Genomic DNA, 20,881 nt, shown 5'->3' with positions numbered 1-20,881 from the left:
TCAAGTGGCAAGATAAGCAAGCAGCCCCATTCTCTGTGCCTCTATGCGAACAGTGCCATGGGCAGATGAGGCTGAGCAACAGCTTTCCAGGATAGCCCCTTCTGGCTGCCAGCTATCTGCAGACGTTCGCACTTTCGGAGCAGGGCTGTGATAGGAGCCTGGCAGGGACACCACCATTCCCAGCATGCATTTGAAGTTTCAAGTGGCAAGATAAGCAAGCAGCCCCATTCTCTGTGCCTCTATGCGAACAGTGCCATGGGCAGATGAGGCTGAGCAACAGCTTTCCAGGCTAGCCCCTTCTGGCTGCCAGCTATCTGCAGACGTTCGCATTTCAAGAACAGGGCTGCGCAAGGAGCCTAGCAGGTACACCATCTTTCCCAGGCTACGTTTGAAGTTTGAGGTGGCAAGACAAGCAAGGAGCCCCATTCTCTGTGCCTCTGTGCGAGCAGTGCCATGGGCAGATGAGGCTGAGCAACAGCTTTCCAGGCTAGCACCTTCTGGCTGCCAGCTATCTGCAGACGTTTGCACTTTCGGAGCAGGGCTGTGAAAGGAGCCTGGCTGGGACACCAACTTTCCCAGGCTACGTTTGAAGTTTGAGGTGGCAAGACAAGCAAGCAGCCCCATTCTCTGTGCCTCTGTGCGAGCACTGCCATGGGCAGATGAGGCTGAGCAACAGCTTTCCAGGATAGCCCCTTCTGGCTGCCAGCTATCTGCAGACGTTCGCACTTTCGGAGCAGGGCTGTGATAGGAGCCTGGCAGGGACACCACCATTCCCAGCATGCGTTTGAAGTTTCAAGTGGCAAGATAAGCAAGCAGCCCCATTCTCTGTGCCTCTATGCGAACAGTGCCATGGGCAGATGAGGCTGAGCAACAGCTTTCCAGGCTAGCCCCTTCTGGCTGCCAGCTATCTGCAGACGTTCGCATTTCAAGAACAGGGCTGCGCAAGGAGCCTAGCAGGTACACCATCTTTCCCAGGCTACGTTTGAAGTTTGAGGTGGCAAGACAAGCAAGGAGCCCCATTCTCTGTGCCTCTGTGCGAGCAGTGCCATGGGCAGATGAGGCTGAGCAACAGCTTTCCAGGCTAGCACCTTCTGGCTGCCAGCTATCTGCAGACGTTTGCACTTTCGGAGCAGGGCTGTGAAAGGAGCCTGGCTGGGACACCAACTTTCCCAGGCTACGTTTGAAGTTTGAGGTGGCAAGACAAGCAAGCAGCCCCATTCTCTGTGCCTCTGTGCGAGCACTGCCATGGGCAGATGAGGCTGAGCAACAGCTTTCCAGGATAGCCCCTTCTGGCTGCCAGCTATCTGCAGACGTTCGCACTTTCGGAGCAGGGCTGTGATAGGAGCCTGGCAGGGACACCACCATTCCCAGCATGCGTTTGAAGTTTCAAGTGGCAAGATAAGCAAGCAGCCCCATTCTCTGTGCCTCTATGCGAACAGTGCCATGGGCAGATGAGGCTGAGCAACAGCTTTCCAGGCTAGCCCCTTCTGGCAGCCAGCTATCTGCAGACGTTCGCATTTCAAGAGCAGGGCTGCAAAGGAGCCTGGCTGGGACACCATCTTTCCCAGGCTACGTTTGAAGTTTGAGGTGGCAAGACAAGCAAGGAGCCCCATTCTCTGTGCCTCTGTGCGAGCAGTGCCATGGGCAGATGAGGCTGAGCAACAGCTTTCCAGGCTAGCCCCTTCTGCATGCCAGCTATCTGCAGACGTTCGCACTTCCGGAGCAGGGCTGTGATAGGAGCCTGGCAGGGACACCACCATTCCCAGCATGCGTTTGAAGTTTCAAGTGGCAAGATAAGCAAGCAGCCCCATTCTCTGTGCCTCTATGCGAACAGTGCCATGGGCAGATGAGGCTGAGCAACAGCTTTCCAGGATAGCCCCTTCTGGCTGCCAGCTATCTGCAGACGTTCGCACTTTCGGAGCAGGGCTGTGATAGGAGCCTGGCAGGGACACCACCATTCCCAGCATGCGTTTGAAGTTTCAAGTGGCAAGATAAGCAAGCAGCCCCATTCTCTGTGCCTCTATGCGAACAGTGCCATGGGCAGATGAGGCTGAGCAACAGCTTTCCAGGCTAGCCCCTTCTGGCTGCCAGCTATCTGCAGACGTTCGCATTTCAAGAGCAGGGCTGCGAAAGGAGCCTGGCTGGGACACCATCTTTCCCAGGCTACGTTTGAAGTTTGAGGTGGCAAGACAAGAAAGGAGCCCCATTCTCTGTGCCTCTGTGCAAGCAGTGCCATGGGCAGATGAGGCTGAGCAACAGCTTTCCAGGCTAGCACCTTCTGGCTGCCAGCTATCTGCAGACGTTCGCACTTTCGGAGCAGGGCTGCGAAAGGAGCCTGGCTGGGACACCAACTTTCCCAGGCTACGTTTGAAGTTTGAGGTGGCAAGACAAGCAAGCAGCCCCATTCTCTGTGCCTCTGTGCGAGCACTGCCATGGGCAGATGAGGCTGAGCAACAGCTTTCCAGGATAGCCCCTTCTGGCTGCCAGCTATCTGCAGACGTTCACATTTCAAGAGCAGGGCTGCAAAAGGAGCCTAGCAGGTACACCAACTTTCCCAGGCTACGTTTGAAGTTTGAGGTGGCAAGACAAGCAAGGAGCCCCATTCTCTGTGCCTCTGTGAGAGCACTGCCATGGGCAGATGAGGCTGAGCAACAGCTTTCCAGTCTAGCACCTTCTGGCTGCCAGCTATCTGCAGACGTTCGCACTTTCGGAGCAGGGCTGCGAAAAGAGCCTGGCTGGGACACCAACTTTCCCAGGCTACGTTTGAAGTTTGAGGTGGCAAGACAAGCAAGCAGCCCCATTCTCTGTGCCTCTGTGCGAGCACTGCCATGGGCAGATGAGGCTGAGCAACAGCTTTCCAGGCTAGCCCCTTCTGGCTGCCAGCTATCTGCAGACGTTCGCACTTTCGGAGCAGGGCTGTGATAGGAGCCTGGCAGGGACACCACCATTCCCAGCATGCGTTTGAAGTTTCAAGTGGCAAGATAAGCAAGCAGCCCCATTCTCTGTGCCTCTATGCGAACAGTGCCATGGGCAGATGAGGCTGAGCAACAGCTTTCCAGGCTAGCCCCTTCTGGCTGCCAGCTATCTGCAGACGTTCGCATTTCAAGAGCAGGGCTGCGAAAGGAGCCTAGCAGGTACACCATCTTTCCCAGGCTACGTTTGAAGTTTGAGGTGGCAAGACAAGCAAGGAGTCCCATTCTCTGTGCCTCTGTGCGAGCACTGCCATGGGCAGATGAGGCTGAGCAACAGCTTTCCAGGCTAGCACCTTCTGGCTGCCAGCTATCTGCAGACGTTCGCACTTTCGGAGCAGGGCTGCGAAAGGAGCCTGGCTGGGACACCAACTTTCCCAGGCTACGTTTGAAGTTTGAGGTGGCAAGACAAGCAAGCAGCCCCATTCTCTGTGCCTCTGTGCGAGCACTGCCATGGGCAGATGAGGCTGAGCAACAGCTTTCCAGGATAGCCCCTTCTGGCTGCCAGCTATCTGCAGACGTTCGCACTTTCAGAGCAGGGCTGTGATAGGAGCCTGGCAGGGACACCATCATTCCCAGCATGCGTTTGAAGTTTCAAGTGGCAAGATAAGCAAGCAGCCCCATTCTCTGTGCCTCTGTGCGAGCACTGCCATGGGCAGATGAGGCTGAGCAACAGCTTTCCAGGCTAGCCCCTTCTGGCAGCCAGCTATCTGCAGACGTTCGCACTTCAAGAGCAGGGCTGCGAAAGGAGCCTGGCTGGGACACCATCTTTCCCAGGCTACGTTTGAAGTTTGAGGTGGCAAGACAAGCAAGGAGCCCCATTCTCTGTGCCTCTGTGCGAGCAGTGCCATGGGCAGATGAGGCTGAGCAACAGCTTTCCAGGCTAGCCCCTTCTGCATGCCAGCTATCTGCAGACGTTCGCATTTCAAGAGCAGGGCTGTGATAGGAGCCTGGCAGGGACACCACCATTCCCAGCATGCGTTTGAAGTTTCAAGTGGCAAGATAAGCAAGCAGCCCCATTCTCTGTGCCTCTATGCGAACAGTGCCATGGGCAGATGAGGCTGAGCAACAGCTTTCCAGGCTAGCCCCTTCTGGCTGCCAGCTATCTGCAGACGTTCACATTTCAAGAGCAGGGCTGTAAAAGGAGCCTAGCAGGTACACAATCTTTCCCAGGCTACGTTTGAAGTTTGAGGTGGCAAGACAAGCAAGGAGCCCCATTCTCTGTGCCTCTGTGAGAGCACTGCCATGGGCAGATGAGGCTGAGCAACAGCTTTCCAGTCTAGCACCTTCTGGCTGCCAGCTATCTGCAGACGTTCGCACTTTCGGAGCAGGGCTGCGAAAAGAGCCTGGCTGGGACACCAACTTTCCAAGGCTACGTTTGAAGTTTCAGGTGGCAAGACAAGCAAGCAGCCCCATTCTCTGTGCCTCTGTGCGAGCACTGCCATGGGCAGATGAGGCTGAGCAACAGCTTTCCAGGATAGCCCCTTCTGGCTGCCAGCTATCTGCAGACGTTCGCACTTTCGGAGCAGGGCTGTGATAGGAGCCTGGCAGGGACACCACCATTCCCAGCATGCGTTTGAAGTTTCAAGTGGCAAGATAAGCAAGCAGCCCCATTCTCTGTGCCTCTATGCGAACAGTGCCATGGGCAGATGAGGCTGAGCAACAGCTTTCCAGGCTAGCCCCTTCTGGCTGCCAGCTATCTGCAGACGTTCGCATTTCAAGAGCAGGGCTGCGAAAGGAGCCTAGCAGGTACACCATCTTTCCCAGGCTACGTTTGAAGTTTGAGGTGGCAAGACAAGCAAGGAGCCCCATTCTCTGTGCCTCTGTGCGAGCACTGCCATGGGCAGATGAGGCTGAGCAACAGCTTTCCAGGCTAGCCCCTTCTGGCTCTCAGCTATCTGCAGACGTTTGCACTTTCGGAGCAGGGCTGCGAAAGGAGCCTGGCTGGGACACCAAGTTTCCCAGGCTACGTTTTAAGTTTGAGGTGGCAAGACAAGCAAGCAGCCTCATTCTCTGTGCCTCTGTGCGAGCACTGCCATGGGCAGATGAGGCTGAGCAACAGCTTTCCAGGATAGCCCCTTCTGGCTGCCAGCTATCTGCAGACGTTCGCACTTTCGGAGCAGGGCTGTGATAGGAGCCTGGCAGGGACACCACCATTCCCAGCATGCGTTTGAAGTTTCAAGTGGCAAGATAAGCAAGCAGACCCATTCTCTGTGCCTCTATGCGAACAGTGCCATGGGCAGATGAGGCTGAGCAACAGCTTTCCAGGATAGCCCCTTCTGGCTGCCAGCTATCTGCAGACGTTCGCATTTCAAGAGCAGGGCTGCGAAAGGAGCCTGGCTGGGACACCATCTTTCCCAGGCTACGTTTGAAGTTTGAGGTGGCAAGACAAGAAAGGAGCCCCATTCTCTGTGCCTCTGTGCGAGCAGTGCCATGGGCAGATGAGGCTGAGCAACAGCTTTCCAGGCTAGCCCCTTCTGGCTGCCAGCTATCTGCAGACGTTCGCATTTCAAGAGCAAGGCTGCGAAAGGAGCCTAGCAGGTACACCATCTTTCCCAGGCTACGTTTGAAGTTTGAGGTGGCAAGACAAGCAAGGAGCCCCATTCTCTGTGCCTCTGTGCGAGCACTGCCATGGGCAGATGAGGCTGAGCAAAAACTTTCCAGGCTAGCACCTTCTGGCTGCCAGCTATCTGCAGACGTTCGCACTTTCTAAGAAGGGCTGCGAAAGGAGCCTGGCTGGGACACCAACTTTCCAAGGCTACGTTTGAAGTTTGAGGTGGCAAGACAAGCAAGCAGCCCCATTCTCTGTGCCTCTGTGCGAGCACTGCCATGGGCAGATGAGGCTGAGCAACAGCTTTCCAGGCTAGCACCTTCTGGCTGCCAGCTATCTGCAGACGTTCGCAGTTCCGGAGCAGGGCTGTGATAGGCGCCTGGCAGGGACACCACCATTCCCAGCATGCGTTTGAAGTTTCAAGTGGCAAGATAAGCAAGCAGTCCCATTCTCTGTGCCTCTATGCGAACAGTGCCATGGGCAGATGAGGCTGAGCAACAGCTTTCCAGGCTAGCTCCTTCTGGCTGCCAGCTATCTGCAGACGTTCGCATTTCAAGAGCAGGGCTGCGAAAGGAGCCTAGCAGGTACACCATCTTTCCCAGGCTACGTTTGAAATTTGAGGTTGGCAAGACAAGCAAGCAGCCAGTGTAATGAAAATGCGAACGTCTGCAGATAGCTGGCAGCCAGAAGGTGCTAGTCTGGAAAGCTGTTGCTCAGCCTCATCTGCCCATGGCACTGCTCGCACAGAGGCACAGAGACTGGGGCTGCTTGCTTGTCTAGCCACCTCTAACTTCAAATGCAACTTTGGGTGTCCGTGCAAAGGGGCTGTAGCAGCCCTGCTCTGAAAATGTGAACGTCTGCAGATCGCTCGCAGGCAGAAAGAGCTAGTCTGGAAAGCTGTTGCTCAGCCTCATCTGCCCATGGCACTGCTCGCACAGAGGCACAGAGACTGGGGCTGCTTGCTTCTCTTGCCACCTCAAACTTCAAATGTATCTTTGGGGGTCCGTGCAGGGGGCCTCCATCAGCCCTGCTCTGAAGATTTGAACTTCTGCAGACAGCTCGCAGGCAGAAAGAGCTAGCCTGGAAAGCTGTTGCTCAGCCTCATCTGTCTATGGCACTGCTCGAACATAGGAACAGAGACTGGGGCTGCTTGCTTCTCTTGACACCTCAAACTTCAAAAGTAAATAAGGTTATCCGCAGAGGACGCCTCATGCAGCCCTGCTCTGAAAACGCGAACGTCTGCAGATAGGTCTCAGGCAGAAAGAGCTAGCCTGGAAAGCTGTTGCTCAGCCTCATCTGCCCATGGCACTGCTCGCACAGAGGCACAGAGACTGGGGCTGCTTTCTTGTCTTGCCCCCTCAAACTTCAAACGTACATTAGATGGTCCGTGACGGGTGTCTCCGGCAGCCCTGCTCTGAAAATGCGAACGTGTGCAGATAGCTGGCAGCCAGAAAGAGCTAGCCTGGAAATCTGTTGCTCAGCCTCATCTGCCCATGGCACTGCTCGCACAGAGGCACAGAGACTGGGGCTGCTTGCTTGTCTTGCCACCTCAAATTTCAAACGTAGCTTTGAGTGTGCTTGCAGGGGACCTTCAGCAGCCCTGCTCCGAAAAAGCGAACGTCTGCAGATAGCTGGCAGCCAGAAAGAGGTGGCCTGGAAAGCTGTTGCTCAGCCGCATCTACCTATGGCACTGGTCGCACAGAGGCACAGAGACTGGGGCTGCTTGCTTGTCTTTCAACCTCTAAATGGAAACGTAGATTTGGGGGTCTGTGCAGGGTGCCTCTGGCAGCCCTGCTATGATAATGCAAACGTCTGCAGATAGCTCGCAGGTAAAAAGAGCTAGCCTGGAAAGCCTTCGCTCAGCCTCATTTGCCTATGGCACTGCTCGCACAGAGGCACAGAGACTGGGGCTGCTTGCTTGTCTTGCCACCTCAAACTTCAAACGTATCTCTGGGGGTCCGTGCAAGGGGCGTCCGCCATCCCTGCTACAAAAATGCTAACGTCTGCAGATAGCTCGCAGCCAGAAAGAGCTAGCCTGGAAAGCTGTTGCTCAGCCTCATCTGCCCATGGCACTGCTCGCTCAGAGGCACAGAGACTGGGGCTGCTTGCTTCTCTTGCCCTCTCAAACTTCAAACGTAACTTAGGTGGTCCATGCAAGGGGCGTCCAGCAGCCCTGCTCCCAAAATGCAAACGTCTGCAGATAGCTCGCAGGCAGAAAGAGCTAGCCTGGAAAGCTGTTGCTCAGCCTCATCTGCCCATGGCACTGCTCGCACAGAGGCACAGAGGCTGGGGCTGCTTGCTTCTCTTGCTCTCTCAAAGTTCAAAGGTAGCTTAGGTGGTCCGTGCAAGGGGCGTCCAGCAGCCCTGCTCCCCAAATGCGAACGTCTGCAGATAGCTCGCAGGCAGAAAGAGCTAGCCTGGAAAGCCTTCGCTCAGCCTCATCTGCCCATGGCACTGCTCGCACAGAGGCACAGAGACTGGGGCTGCTTGCTTCTCTTGCCACCTCCAACTTGAAACGTAGCTTAGGTGGTCCGTGCAGGAAATATCCGGCAGCCCTGCTCTGAAAAAGCGAACGTCTGCAGATATCTCACATCCAGAAAGTGCTAGCCTGTAAAGCTGTTGCTCAGCCTCATCTGCCCATGGCACTGCTCGCACAGAGGCACACAGACTGGGGCTGCTTGCTTGTCTTTCCTCTCCAACTTCAAACGTAGCTTAGGTGCTCCGTGCCGGGCACCTCCAGCAGCCCTGCTCTGAAAATGCGAACGTCTGCAGATGGCTCGCAGCCAGAAAGAACTAGCCTGGAAAGCTGTTGCTCAGCCTCATCTGCCCATGGCACTGCTCGCACAGAGGCACAGAGACTGGGGCTGCTTCCTTGGCTTGCCCTCTCAAACTTCAAACGTACCTCTGGGGGTCCGTGCATTTGGCCTCTGGCAGCCCTGCTCTGAAAATGCCAACGTTTGCAGATAGCTCGCAGCCAGAAAGAGCTAGCCTGGAAAGCTGTTGCTCAGCCTCATCTGCCCATGGCACTGCTCGCACAGAGGCACAGAGAATGGGGCTGCTTGCTTGTCTTGCCCCCTCAAACTTCAAACGTTCATTAGATGGTCCGTGACGGGCGTCTCCGGCAGCCCTGCTCTGAAAATGCGAACGTGTGCAGATAGCTGGCAGCCAGAAAGAGCTAGCCTGGAAAGCTGTTGCTCAGCCTCATCTGCCCATGGCACTGCTCGCACAGAGGCACACAGACTGGGGCTGCTTGCTTGTCTTGCCCGCTCAAATTTCAAACGTAGCTTTGAGTGTGCTTGCAGGGGGCCTTCAGCAGCCCTGCTCCGAAAAAGCGAACGTCTGCAGATAGCTGGCAGCCAGAAAGAGCTAGCCTGGAAAGCTGTTGCTCATCTGCATCTGCCCATGGCACTGCTCGCACAGAGGCACAGAGACTGGGGCTGCTTGCTTGTCTTTCAACCTCTGAATGGAAACGTAGATTTGGGGGTCCGTGCAGGGTGCCTCTGGCAGCCCTGCTCTGATAATGCGAACGTCTGCAGATAGCTTGCATGCAGAAAGAGCTAGCCTGGAAAGCTGTTGCTCAGCCTCATCTGCCCACGGTAATGCTCGCACAGAGGCACAGAGACTGAGGCTGCTTGCTTGTCTTGCCAACTCAAAATTCAAACGTACATTTGTGGGTCTGGGCAGGGGGCCTCCGGCAGCCCTGCTACGAAAATGCGAACATCTGCGGATAGCTCGCAGGCAGAAAGAGCTAGCCTGGAAAGCTGTTGCTCAGCCTCGTCTGCCCATGGCACTGCTCGCACAGAGGAACAGAGACTGGGGCTGCTTGCTTGTCTTTCCCACTCCAACTTGAAACTTAGCTTAGGTGGTCCGTGCAGGAAACATCCGGCAGCCCTGCTCTGAAAATCCGAACGTCTGCAGATATCTCGCAGGCAGAAAGAGCTAGCCTGGAAAGCTCTTGTTCAGCATCATCTGCCCATGGCACTGTTCGCACAGAGGCACAGAGACTGGGGCTGCTTGCTTCTCTTGCCCCCTCAAGCTCCAAACGTAGCTTAGGTGGTCCGTGCTGAGCTCCTTGCAGACCTACTCTGAAAATGCCAACGTCTGCAGATAGATTGCAGACAAAAAGAGCTAGCCTGGAAAGCTGTTGCTCAGCCTCATCTGCCCATGGCACTGCTCGCACAGAAGCACAGAGACTGGGGCTGCTTGCTTCTCTTGCCCCCTCCAACTTGAAACGTAGCTTAGGTGGTCCGTGCAGGAAACATCCGGCAGCCCTGCTCTGAAAAAGCGAACGTCTGCAGATATCTCTCATCCAGAAAGTGCTAGCCTGGAAAGCTGTTGCTCAGCCTCATCTGCAGATGGCACTGCTCGCACAGAGGCACACAGACTGGGGCTACTTGCTTGTCTTTCCCTCTCCAACTTCAAACGTAGCTTAGGTGCTCCGTGCTGGGCACCTCCAGCAGCCCTGCTCTGAAAATGCGAACGTCTGCAGATAGCTCGCAGCCAGAAAGAGCTAGCCTGAAAAGCCTTTGCTGAGCCTCATCTGCCCATGGCACTGCTCGCACAGAGGCACACAGACTGGGGCTGCTTGCTTGGCTTGCCACCACAAACTTCAAACATATATTTGGGGGTCCGTGCAAGGGGCCTCTGGCAGCCCTACTCTGAAAATGCCAACGTTTGCAGATAGCTCGCAGGCAGAAAGAGCTAGCCTGGAAAGCTGTTGCTCAGCCTCATCTGCCCATGGCACTGCTCGCACAGAGGCACAGAGAATGCGGCTGCTTGCTTCTCTTGCCACCTCAAACTTCAAATGTATCTTTGGGGGTCCGTGCAGGGGGCCTCCATAAGCCCTGCTCTGAAAATGCGAACGTCTGCAGACAGCTCGCAGCCAGAAAGAGCTAGCCTGGAAAGCTGTTGCTCAGCCTCATCTGTCCATGGCACTGCTCGCACATAGGAACAGAGACTGGGGCTGCTTGCTTCTCTTGACACCTCAAACTTCAAAAGTAAATAAGGTTATCCGTAGAGGACGCCTCTAGCAGACCTGCTCTGAAAACGCGAACGTCTGCAGATAGGTCTCAGGCAGAAAGAGCTAGCCTGGAAAGCTGTTGCTCAGCCTCATCTGCCTATGGCACTGCTCACACAGAGGCACAGAGACTGGGGCTGCTTGCTTGTCTTGCCCCCTCAAACTTCAAACGTACATTAGATGGTCCGTGACGGGCGTCTCCGGCAGCCCTGCTCTGAAAAGGCGAACGTGTGCAGATAGCTGGCAGCCAGAAAGAGCTAGCCTGGAAAGCTGTTGCTCAGCCTCATCTGCCCATGGCACTGCTCGCACAGAGGCACAGAGACTGGGGCTGCTTGCTTGTCTTGCCCCCTCAAATTTCAAACGTAGCTTTGAGTGTGCTTGCAGGGGGCCTTCAGCAGCCCTGCTCCCAAAATGCAAACGTCTGTAGATAGCTGGCAGCCAGAAAGAGCTAGCCTGGAAAGCTGTTGCTCAGCCTCATCTGCCCATGGCACTGCTCGCACAGAGGCACAGAGACTGGGGCTGCTTGGTTGTCTTTCAACCTCTAAATGGAAATGTAGATTTGGGGGTCCGTGCAGAGTGCCTCTGGCAGCCCTGCTCTGATAATGCGAACGTCTGCAGATAGCTCGCAGGCAGAAAGAGCTAGCCTGGAAAGCTGTTGCTCAGCCTCATCTGCCCATGGCACTGCTCGCACAGAGGCACACAGACTGGGGCTGCTTGCTTGTCTTGCCACCTCAAACTTCTAACGTACCTCTGGGGGTCCGTGCAAGTTGCGTCCGGTAGCCCTGCTCCAAAAAGGAGAACGTCTGCAGATAGCTCGCAGCCAGAAAGAGCTAGCCTGGAAAGCTGTTGCTCAGCCTCATCTGCCCATGGCACTGCTCGCACAGAGGCACAGAGACTGGGGCTGCTTGCTTCTCTTGCCCTCTCAAACTTCAAACGTAGCTTAGGTGGTCCGTGCAAGGGGCGCCCAGCAGCCCTGCTCCCAAAATGCGAACGTCTGCAGATAGCTCGCAGGCAGAAAGAGCTAGCCTGGAAAGCTGTTTCTCAGATTCATCTGCCCATGGCACTGCTCGCACAGAGGCACAGAGACTGGGGCTGCTTGCTTCTCTTGCCCTCTCAAACTTCAAACGTATCTTAGGTGGTCCGTGCAAGGGGCGTCCAGGAGCCCTGCTCCCCAAATGCGAACGTCTGCAGATAGCTCGCAGGCAGAAAGAGCTAGCCTGGAAAGCTGTTGCTCAGCCTCATCTGCCCACGGCTATGCTTGCACAGAGGCACAGAGAGTGAGGCTGCTTGCTTGTCTTGCCAACTCAAAATTCAAACGTACCTTTGTGGGTCTGGGCAGGGGGCCTCCGGCAGCCCTGCTACGAAAATGCAAACATCTGCGGATAGCTCGCAGCCAGAAAGAGCTAGCCTGGAAAGCTCTTGTTCAGCATCATCTGAACATGGCACTGTTCGCACAGAGGCACAGAGACTGGGGCTGCTTGCTTCTCTTGCCGCCTCCAACTTCAAACATAGATTTGGGTGTCCCTGCAGGGGGCTCCGGCAGCCCTGCTCTGAAAATGCGAACGTCTGCAGATAGCTCGCAGGCAGAAAGACCTAGCCTGGAAAGCTCTTGTTCAGCATCATCTGAACATGGCACTGTTCGCACAGAGGCACAGAGACTGGGGCTGCTTGCTTCTCTTGCCTCCTCAAGCTTCAAACGTAGCTTAGGTGGTCCGTGCTGGGCTCCTTGGCAGACCTACTCTGAAAATGCGAACGTTTGCAGATAGATTGCAGACAAAAAGAGCTAGCCTGGAAAGGTGTTGCTCAGCCTCATCTGCCCATGGCACTGCTCGCACAGAAGCACAGAGACTGGGGCTGCTTGCTTCTCTTGCCCCCTTCAACTTGAAAAGTAGCTTAGGTGGTCAGTGCAGGAAACATCCGGCAGCCCTGCTCTGAAAAAGCGAACGTCTGCAAATATCTCGCATCCAGAAAGTTCTAGCCTGGAAAGCTGTTGCTCAGCCTCATCTGCAGATGGCACTGCTCGCACAGAGGCACAGAGACTGGGGCTGCTTGCTTGTCTTTCCCTCTCCAACTTCAAACGTAGCTTAGGTGCTCCGTGCTGGGCACCTTCAGCAGCCCTGCTCTGAAAAAGCGAACGTCTGCAGATAGCTCGCAGCCAGAAAGAGCTAGCCTGGAAAGCCTTCGCTCAGCCTCATCTGCCCATGGCACTGCTCGCACAGAGGCACAGAGACTGGGGCTGCTTGCTTGTCTTGCCCTCTCAAACTTCAAACATAGATTTGGGGGTCCGTGCAAGGGGCCTCTGTCAGCCCTACTCTGAAAATGCCAACGTTTGCAGACAGCTCGCAGCCAGAAAGAGCTAGCCTGGAAAGCTGTTGCTCAGCCTCATCTGCCCATGGCACTGCTCGCACAGAGGCACAGAGACTGGGGCTGCTTGCTTCTCTTGACCTCTCAAACTTCAAACGTACCTCTGGTGGTCCTTGCAAGGGGCGTCCGGCAGCCCTGCTTCAAAAATGCGAACATCTGCAGATAGCTGGCAGCCAGAAAGAGCTAGCCTGGAAAGCTGTTGCTCAGCCTCATCTGCCCATGGCACTGCTCGCACAGAGGCACAGAGACTGGGGCTGCTTGCTTGCCTTGACACCTCAAACTTCAGACGTATATTTAGGTGGTCCGTGCAGGACGCCTCCGGCAGAACTGCTCTGAAAATGCGAACGTCTGCAGATAGCTGGCAGGCAGAAAAAGCTAGCCTGGAAAGCTGTTGTTCAGCGTCATCTGAACATGGCACTGCTCGCACAGAGGCACACAGACTGGGGCTGCTTGCTTGTCTTTCCCACTCCAACTTCAAATGTATATTAGGTGGTCCGTGCTGGGCTACTCCGGCAGACCTGCTCTAAAAATGCGAACGTGTGCAGATAGCTGGCAGTCAGAAAGAGCTAGCCTGGAAAGCTGTTGCTCAGCCTCATCTGCCCATGGCACTGCTCGCACAGAGGCACACAGACTGGGGCTGCTTGCTTGCCTTGCCCCCTCAAACTTCAAACGTAGCTTAGGTGGTCCGTCCAGGACGACTCCGGCAGCCCTGCTCCCAAAATGCGAACGTCTGCAGATAGCTCGCAGCCAGAAAGAACTAGCCTGGAAAGCTGTTGCTCAGCCGCATCTGCCCATGGCACTGCTCGCACAGAGGCACACAGACTGGGGCTGCTTGCTTGTCTTGCCACCTCAAACTTCAAACGTACCTTTGTGGGTCTCGGCAGGGGGCCTCCGGCAGCCCTGCTACGAAAATGCGAACGTCTCCAGATAGCTCGCAGGCAGAAAGAGCTATCCTGGAAAGCTGTTGCTCAGCCTCATCTGCCCATGGCACTGCTCGCACAGAGGCACAGAGGCTGGGGCTGCTTGCTTGTCTTGCCGCCTCCAACTTCAAACATAGCTTTGGGTGTCCCTACAGGGGGCTCCGGCAGCCCTGCTCTGAAAATGCGAATGTCTGCAGATAGCTCGCATCCAGAAAGTGCTAGCCTGGAAAGCTGTTGCTCAGCCTCATCTGCCCATGGCACTGCTCGCACAGAGGCACAGAGACTGGGGCTGCTTACTTGTCTTGACATCACAAACTTCAAAAGTAAATAAGGTTATCCGTGCAGGCCGCCTCATGCAGCCCTGCTCTGAAAACGCGAACGTCTGCAGATAGCTCGCAAGCAGAAAGAGCTAGTCTGGTAAGCCTTCGCTCAGCCTCATCTGCCCATGGCACTGCTCGCACAGAGGCACAGAGACTGGGGCTGCTTGCTTGTCTACCCACCTCAAACTTCAAATGCAGCTTTGGGTGTCCGTGCAAAGGGGCTGTAGCAGCCCTGCTCTGAAAATGTGAACGTCTGCAGATCGCTCGCAGGCAGAAAGAGCTAGTCTGGAAAGCTGTTGCTCAGCCTCATCTGCCCATGGCACTGTTCACACAGAGGCACAGAGACTGGGGCTGCTTGCTTCTCTTGCCACCTCAAACTTCAAATGTATCATTGGGGGTCCGTGCAGGGGGCCTCCATCAGCCCTGCTCTAAAAATGTGAACGTCTGCAGACAGCTCGCAGGCAGAAAGAGCTAGCCTGGAAAGCTGTTGCTCATCTGCATCTGCCCATGGCACTGCTCGCACATAGGAACAGAGACTGGGGCTGCTTGCTTCCCTTGACACCTCAAACTTCAAAAGTAAATAAGGTTATCCGTAGAGGACGCCTCATGCAGCCCTGCTCTGAAAACGAGAACGTCTGCAAATAGGCCTCAGGCAGAAAGAGCTAGCCTGGAAAGCTGTTGCTCAGCCTCATCTGCCCATGGCACTGCTCGCACAGAGGCACAGAGACTGGGGCTGCTTGCTTGTCTTGCCCCCTTCAAAGTGAAACGTAGCTTAGGTGGTCCGTGTAGGACGCCTCCGACATCCGTGCTCTGAAAAAACGAACGTCTGCAGATAGCTCGCAGCCAGAAAGTGCTAGCCTGGAAAGCTGTTCCTCAGCCTCATCTGCCCATGGCACTGCTCGCACAGAGGCACAGAGACTGGGGCTTCTTGCTTGTCTTGCCACCTCAAACTTCAAACGTATCTTAGGTGGTCCGTGCAGTGGGCCTCCGGCAGCCCTGCTCTTGAAAAGCGAACGTTTGCAGATAGCTGGCAGCCAGAAGGGGCTAGCCTGGAAAGCTGTTGCTCAGCCTCAACTGCCCATGGCACTGCTCGCACAGAGGCACAGAGACTGGGGCTGCTTGCTTCTCTTGCCCCCTTCAACTTGAAAAGTAGCTTAGGTGGTCCGTGCAGGAAACATCCGGCAGCCCTGCTCTGAAAAAGCGAACGTCTGCAAATATCTCGCATCCAGAAAGTTCTAGCCTGGAAAGCTGTTGCTCAGCCTCATCTGCAGATGGCACTGCTCGCACAGAGGCACAGAGACTGGGGCTGCTTGCTTGTCTTTCCCTCTCCAACTTCAAACGTAGCTTAGGTGCTCCGTGCTGGGCACCTTCAGCAGCCCTGCTCTGAAAAAGCGAACGTCTGCAGATAGCTCGCAGCCAGAAAGAGCTAGCCTGGAAAGCCTTCGCTCAGCCTCATCTGCCCATGGCACTGCTCGCACAGAGGCACAGAGACTGGGGCTGCTTGCTTGTCTTGCCCTCTCAAACTTCAAACATAGATTTGGGGGTCCGTGCAAGGGGCCTCTGGCAGCCCTACTCTGAAAATGCCAACGTTTGCAGACAGCTCGCAGCCAGAAAGAGCTAGCCTGGAAAGCTGTTGCTCAGCCTCATCTGCCCATGGCACTGCTCGCACAGAGGCACAGAGACTGGGGCTGCTTGCTTCTCTTGACCTCTCAAACTTCAATCGTACCTCTGGTGGTCCTTGCAAGGGGCGTCCGGCAGCCCTGCTTCAAAAATGCGAACATCTGCAGATAGCTGGCAGCCAGAAAGAGCTAGCCTGGAAAGCTGTTGCTCAGCCTCATCTGCCCATGGCACTGCTCGCACAGAGGCACAGAGACTGGGGCTGCTTGCTTGCCTTGACACCTCAAACTTCAGACGTATATTTAGGTGGTCCGTGCAGGACGCCTCCGGCAGAACTGCTCTGAAAATGCGAACGTCTGCAGATAGCTGGCAGGCAGAAAAAGCTAGCCTGGAAAGCTGTTGTTCAGCGTCATCTGAACATGGCACTGCTCGCACAGAGGCACACAGACTGGGGCTGCTTGCTTGTCTTTCCCACTCCAACTTCAAATGTATATTAGGTGGTCCGTGCTGGGCTACTCCGGCAGACCTGCTCTAAAAATGCGAACGTGTGCAGATAGCTGGCAGTCAGAAAGAGCTAGCCTGGAAAGCTGTTGCTCAGCCTCATCTGCCCATGGCACTGCTCGCACAGAGGCACACAGACTGGGGCTGCTTGCTTGCCTTGCCCCCTCAAACTTCAAACGTAGCTTAGGTGGTCCGTCCAGGACGACTCCGGCAGCCCTGCTCCCAAAATGCGAACGTCTGCAGATAGCTCGCAGCCAGAAAGAACTAGCCTGGAAAGCTGTTGCTCAGCCGCATCTGCCCATGGCACTGCTCGCACAGAGGCACACAGACTGGGGCTGCTTGCTTGTCTTGCCACCTCAAACTTCAAACGTACCTTTGTGGGTCTCGGCAGGGGGCCTCCGGCAGCCCTGCTACGAAAATGCGAACGTCTGCAGATAGCTCGCAGGCAGAAAGAGCTATCCTGGAAAGCTGTTGCTCAGCCTCATCTGCCCATGGCACTGCTCGCACAGAGGCACAGAGGCTGGGGCTGCTTGCTTGTCTTGCCGCCTCCAACTTCAAACATAGCTTTGGGTGTCCCTACAGGGGGCTCCGGCAGCCCTGCTCTGAAAATGCGAATGTCTGCAGATAGCTCGCATCCAGAAAGTGCTAGCCTGGAAAGCTGTTGCTCAGCCTCATCTGCCCATGGCACTGCTCGCACAGAGGCACAGAGACTGGGGCTGCTTACTTGTCTTGACATCACAAACTTCAAAAGTAAATAAGGTTATCCGTGCAGGCCGCCTCATGCAGCCCTGCTCTGAAAACGCGAACGTCTGCAGATAGCTCGCAAGCAGAAAGAGCTAGTCTGGTAAGCCTTCGCTCAGCCTCATCTGCCCATGGCACTGCTCGCACAGAGGCACACAGACTGGGGCTGCTTGCTTGTCTACCCACCTCAAACTTCAAATGCAGCTTTGGGTGTCCGTGCAAAGGGGCTGTAGCAGCCCTGCTCTGAAAATGTGAACGTCTGCAGATCGCTCGCAGGCAGAAAGAGCTAGTCTGGAAAGCTGTTGCTCAGCCTCATCTGCCCATGGCACTGTTCACACAGAGGCACAGAGACTGGGGCTGCTTGCTTCTCTTGCCACCTCAAACTTCAAATGTATCATTGGGGGTCCGTGCAGGGGGCCTCCATCAGCCCTGCTCTAAAAATGTGAACGTCTGCAGACAGCTCGCAGGCAGAAAGAGCTAGCCTGGAAAGCTGTTGCTCATCTGCATCTGCCCATGGCACTGCTCGCACATAGGAACAGAGACTGGGGCTGCTTGCTTCCCTTGACACCTCAAACTTCAAAAGTAAATAAGGTTATCCGTAGAGGACGCCTCATGCAGCCCTGCTCTGAAAACGAGAACGTCTGCAAATAGGCCTCAGGCAGAAAGAGCTAGCCTGGAAAGCTTTTGCTCAGTCTCATCTGCCCATGGCACTGCTCGCACAGAGGCACAGAGACTGGGGCTGCTTGCTTGTCTTGCCCCCTTCAAAGTGAAACGTAGCTTAGGTGGTCCGTGTAGGACGCCTCCGACATCCGTGCTCTGAAAAAACGAACGTCTGCAGATAGCTCGCAGCCAGAAAGTGCTAGCCTGGAAAGCTGTTCCTCAGCCTCATCTGCCCATGGCACTGCTCGCACAGAGGCACAGAGACTGGGGCTTCTTGCTTGTCTTGCCACCTCAAACTTCAAACGTATCTTAGGTGGTCCGTGCAGTGGGCCTCCGGCAGCCCTGCTCTTGAAAAGCGAACGTTTGCAGATAGCTGGCAGCCAGAAGGGGCTAGCCTGGAAAGCTGTTGCTCAGCCTCAACTGCCCATGGCACTGCTCGCACAGAGGCACAGAGACTGGGGCTGCTTGCTTGTCTTGCCACCTCAAACTTCAAACGTACCTCTGGGGGTCCGTGCAGGGCGTCTCCGGCAGCCCTGTTCAGAAAATGAGAAAATCTGCAGATAGGTCACAGCCAGAAAGAGCTAGCCTGGAAGCTGTTGCTCAGCCTCATCTGCCCATGGCACTGCTCGCACAGAGGCACAGAGTGTGGGGCTGCTTGCTTGTCTAGCCACCTCAAACTCCTAATGCAGCTTTTTGTGTTCGTGCAAGGGGGCTGTAGCAGTCCTGCTCCCAAAATGCAAACGTCTGCAGATAGCTGGCAGCCAGAAAGAGCTAGCCTGGAAAGCTGTTGCTTAGCCTCATCTGCCCATGGCACTGCTCACAAAAGGCACAGAGACTGGGGCTGCTTGCTTGTCTTGCCACCTCAAACTTCCGAAGTATATTTGGGGTCCGTGCCGTTTGTCTCCTTCAGCCCTTCTCCTAAATGCGAAAGTCTGCACATAGTTCGCAGGCAGAAAAAGCTAGCCTGGAAAGCTGTTGCTAAGCCTCATCTGCCCATGGCACTGCTCACTCAGAGGCACAGAGACTGGGGCTGCTTGCTTGTCTTGCCACCTCAAACTTCCAACGTACGTCTAGGGGTCCGTGTCGGGCGTCTCCAGCAGCCCTGCTCCCAAAATGCGAACGTGTGCAGATAGCTCGCAGCCAGAAAGAGCTAGCCTGGAAAGGTGTTGCTTAGCCTCATCTGCCCATGGCACTGCTCACAAAAGGCACAGAGACTGGGGCTGCTTGCTTGTCTTGCCACCTCAAACTTCCGAAGTATATTTGGGGTCCGTGCCGTTCGTCTCCTGCAGCCCTTCTTCTAAATGCGAAAGTCTGCACATAGTTCGCAGGCAGAAAAAGCTAGCCTGGAAAGCTGTTGCTAAGCCTCATCTGCCCATGGCACTGCTCACACAGAGGCACAGAGACTGGGGCTTCTTGCTTGTCTTGCCACCTCAAACTTCAAATGTATCTCTGGGAGTTCGTGCAGTGGGCCTCCGTCAGCCCTGCTCTGAAAATGCGAACGTCTGCAGATAGACCGCAGGCAGAAAGAGCTAGCCTGGAAAGCTGTAGCTCAGCCTCATCTGCCCATGGCACTGCTCGCACAGAAGCACAGAGACTGGGGCTGCTTGCTTGTCTAGCTACCTCAAACTTCGAATGCAGCTTTGGGTGTCTGTGCAAGGGGGCTGTAGCAGTCCTGCTCTGAAAATGCGAACATCTGCAGATCGCTTGCAGGCAGAAAGAGCTAGCCTGGAAAGCTATTGCTCAGCCTCATCTGCCCATGGCACTGCTCGCAAAGAGGCACAGAGATTGGGGCTGCTTGCTTGTCTTGCCACCTCAAACTTCAATCGTACCTTTGGATGTCCGTGCAAGCAGGCTCTAGCAGCCCTGCTCCCAAAACGCGAACGTCTGCACATAGGTCTCAGGCAGAAAGAGCTAGCCTGGAAAGCTGTTGCTCAGCCTCATCTGCCCATGGCACTGCTCGCACAGAGGCACACAGACTGGGGCTGCTTGCTTGTCTTGACACCTCAAACTTCAGAAGTATATAAGGTGGTCAGTGCAGAACACCTCTGGCAGCCCTGCTCTGAAAATGCGAACGTCTGCAGATAGCTCGGAGCCAGAAAGAGCTAGCCTGGAAAGCTGTTGCTCAGCCTCATCTGCCCATGGCACTGCTCGCACAGAGGCACAGAGACTGAGGCTGCTTGCTTGTCTTGCCCCCTTAAACTTCAAATATTGATTAGGTGGTCCGTGCAGCGGGCGCCTGATGCAGACCTGCTCTGAAAATGCGAACTTCTGCACATAGCTCACAGCCAGAAAAAGCTAGCCTGGAAAGCTGTTGCTCAGCCTCATCTGCTCATGGCACTGCTCGCACAGAGGCACAGAGACTAAGGCTGCTTGCTTCTCTTGCCTTCTTAAACTTCAAATATTGATTATGTGGTTCGTGCAGCGGGCGCCTCATGCAGCCCTGCTCTGAAAATTCGAACATCTGCAGATAGCTCGCAGCCAGAAAGAGCTAGCCTGGAAAGCTGTTGCTCAGCCTCATCTGCCCATGGCACTGCTCACACAGAGGCACAGAGACTGGGGCTGCTTGCTTGTCTTTCAGCCTCTAAATGGAAACGTAGATTTGGGGGTCCGTGCAGGGTGCCTCCGGCAGAACTGCTCTGAAAATGCGAACGTCTGCAGATAGCTCGCAGCCAGAAAGAGCTAGCCTGGAAAGCTGTTGCTCAGCCTCATCTGCCCATGGCACTGCTCGCACAGAGGCACAGAGACTGGGGCTGCTTACTTGTCTTGACATCACAAACTTCAAAAGTAAATAAGGTTATCCGTGCAGGCCGCCTCATGCAGCCCTGCTCTGAAAACGCGAACGTCTGCAGATAGCTCGCAAGCAGAAAGAGCTAGTCTGGTAAGCCTTCGCTCAGCCTCATCTGCCCATGGCACTGCTCGCACAGAGGCACAGAGACTGGGGCTGCTTGCTTGTCTACCCACCTCAAACTTCAAATGCAGCTTTGGGTGTCCGTGCAAAGGGGCTGTAGCAGCCCTGCTCTGAAAATGTGAACGTCTGCAGATCGCTCGCAGGCAGAAAGAGCTAGTCTGGAAAGCTGTTGCTCAGCCTCATCTGCCCATGGCACTGTTCACACAGAGGCACAGAGACTGGGGCTGCTTGCTTCTCTTGCCACCTCAAACTTCAAATGTATCATTGGGGGTCCGTGCAGGGGGCCTCCATCAGCCCTGCTCTAAAAATGTGA

This window comes from Opisthocomus hoazin, chromosome 30, assembly GCF_030867145.1.
Source record: "Opisthocomus hoazin isolate bOpiHoa1 chromosome 30, bOpiHoa1.hap1, whole genome shotgun sequence".
In the NCBI taxonomy this organism is placed as follows: Eukaryota; Metazoa; Chordata; class Aves; order Opisthocomiformes; family Opisthocomidae; genus Opisthocomus; species Opisthocomus hoazin.
Note: the sequence above shows the minus strand (reverse complement) of the source record.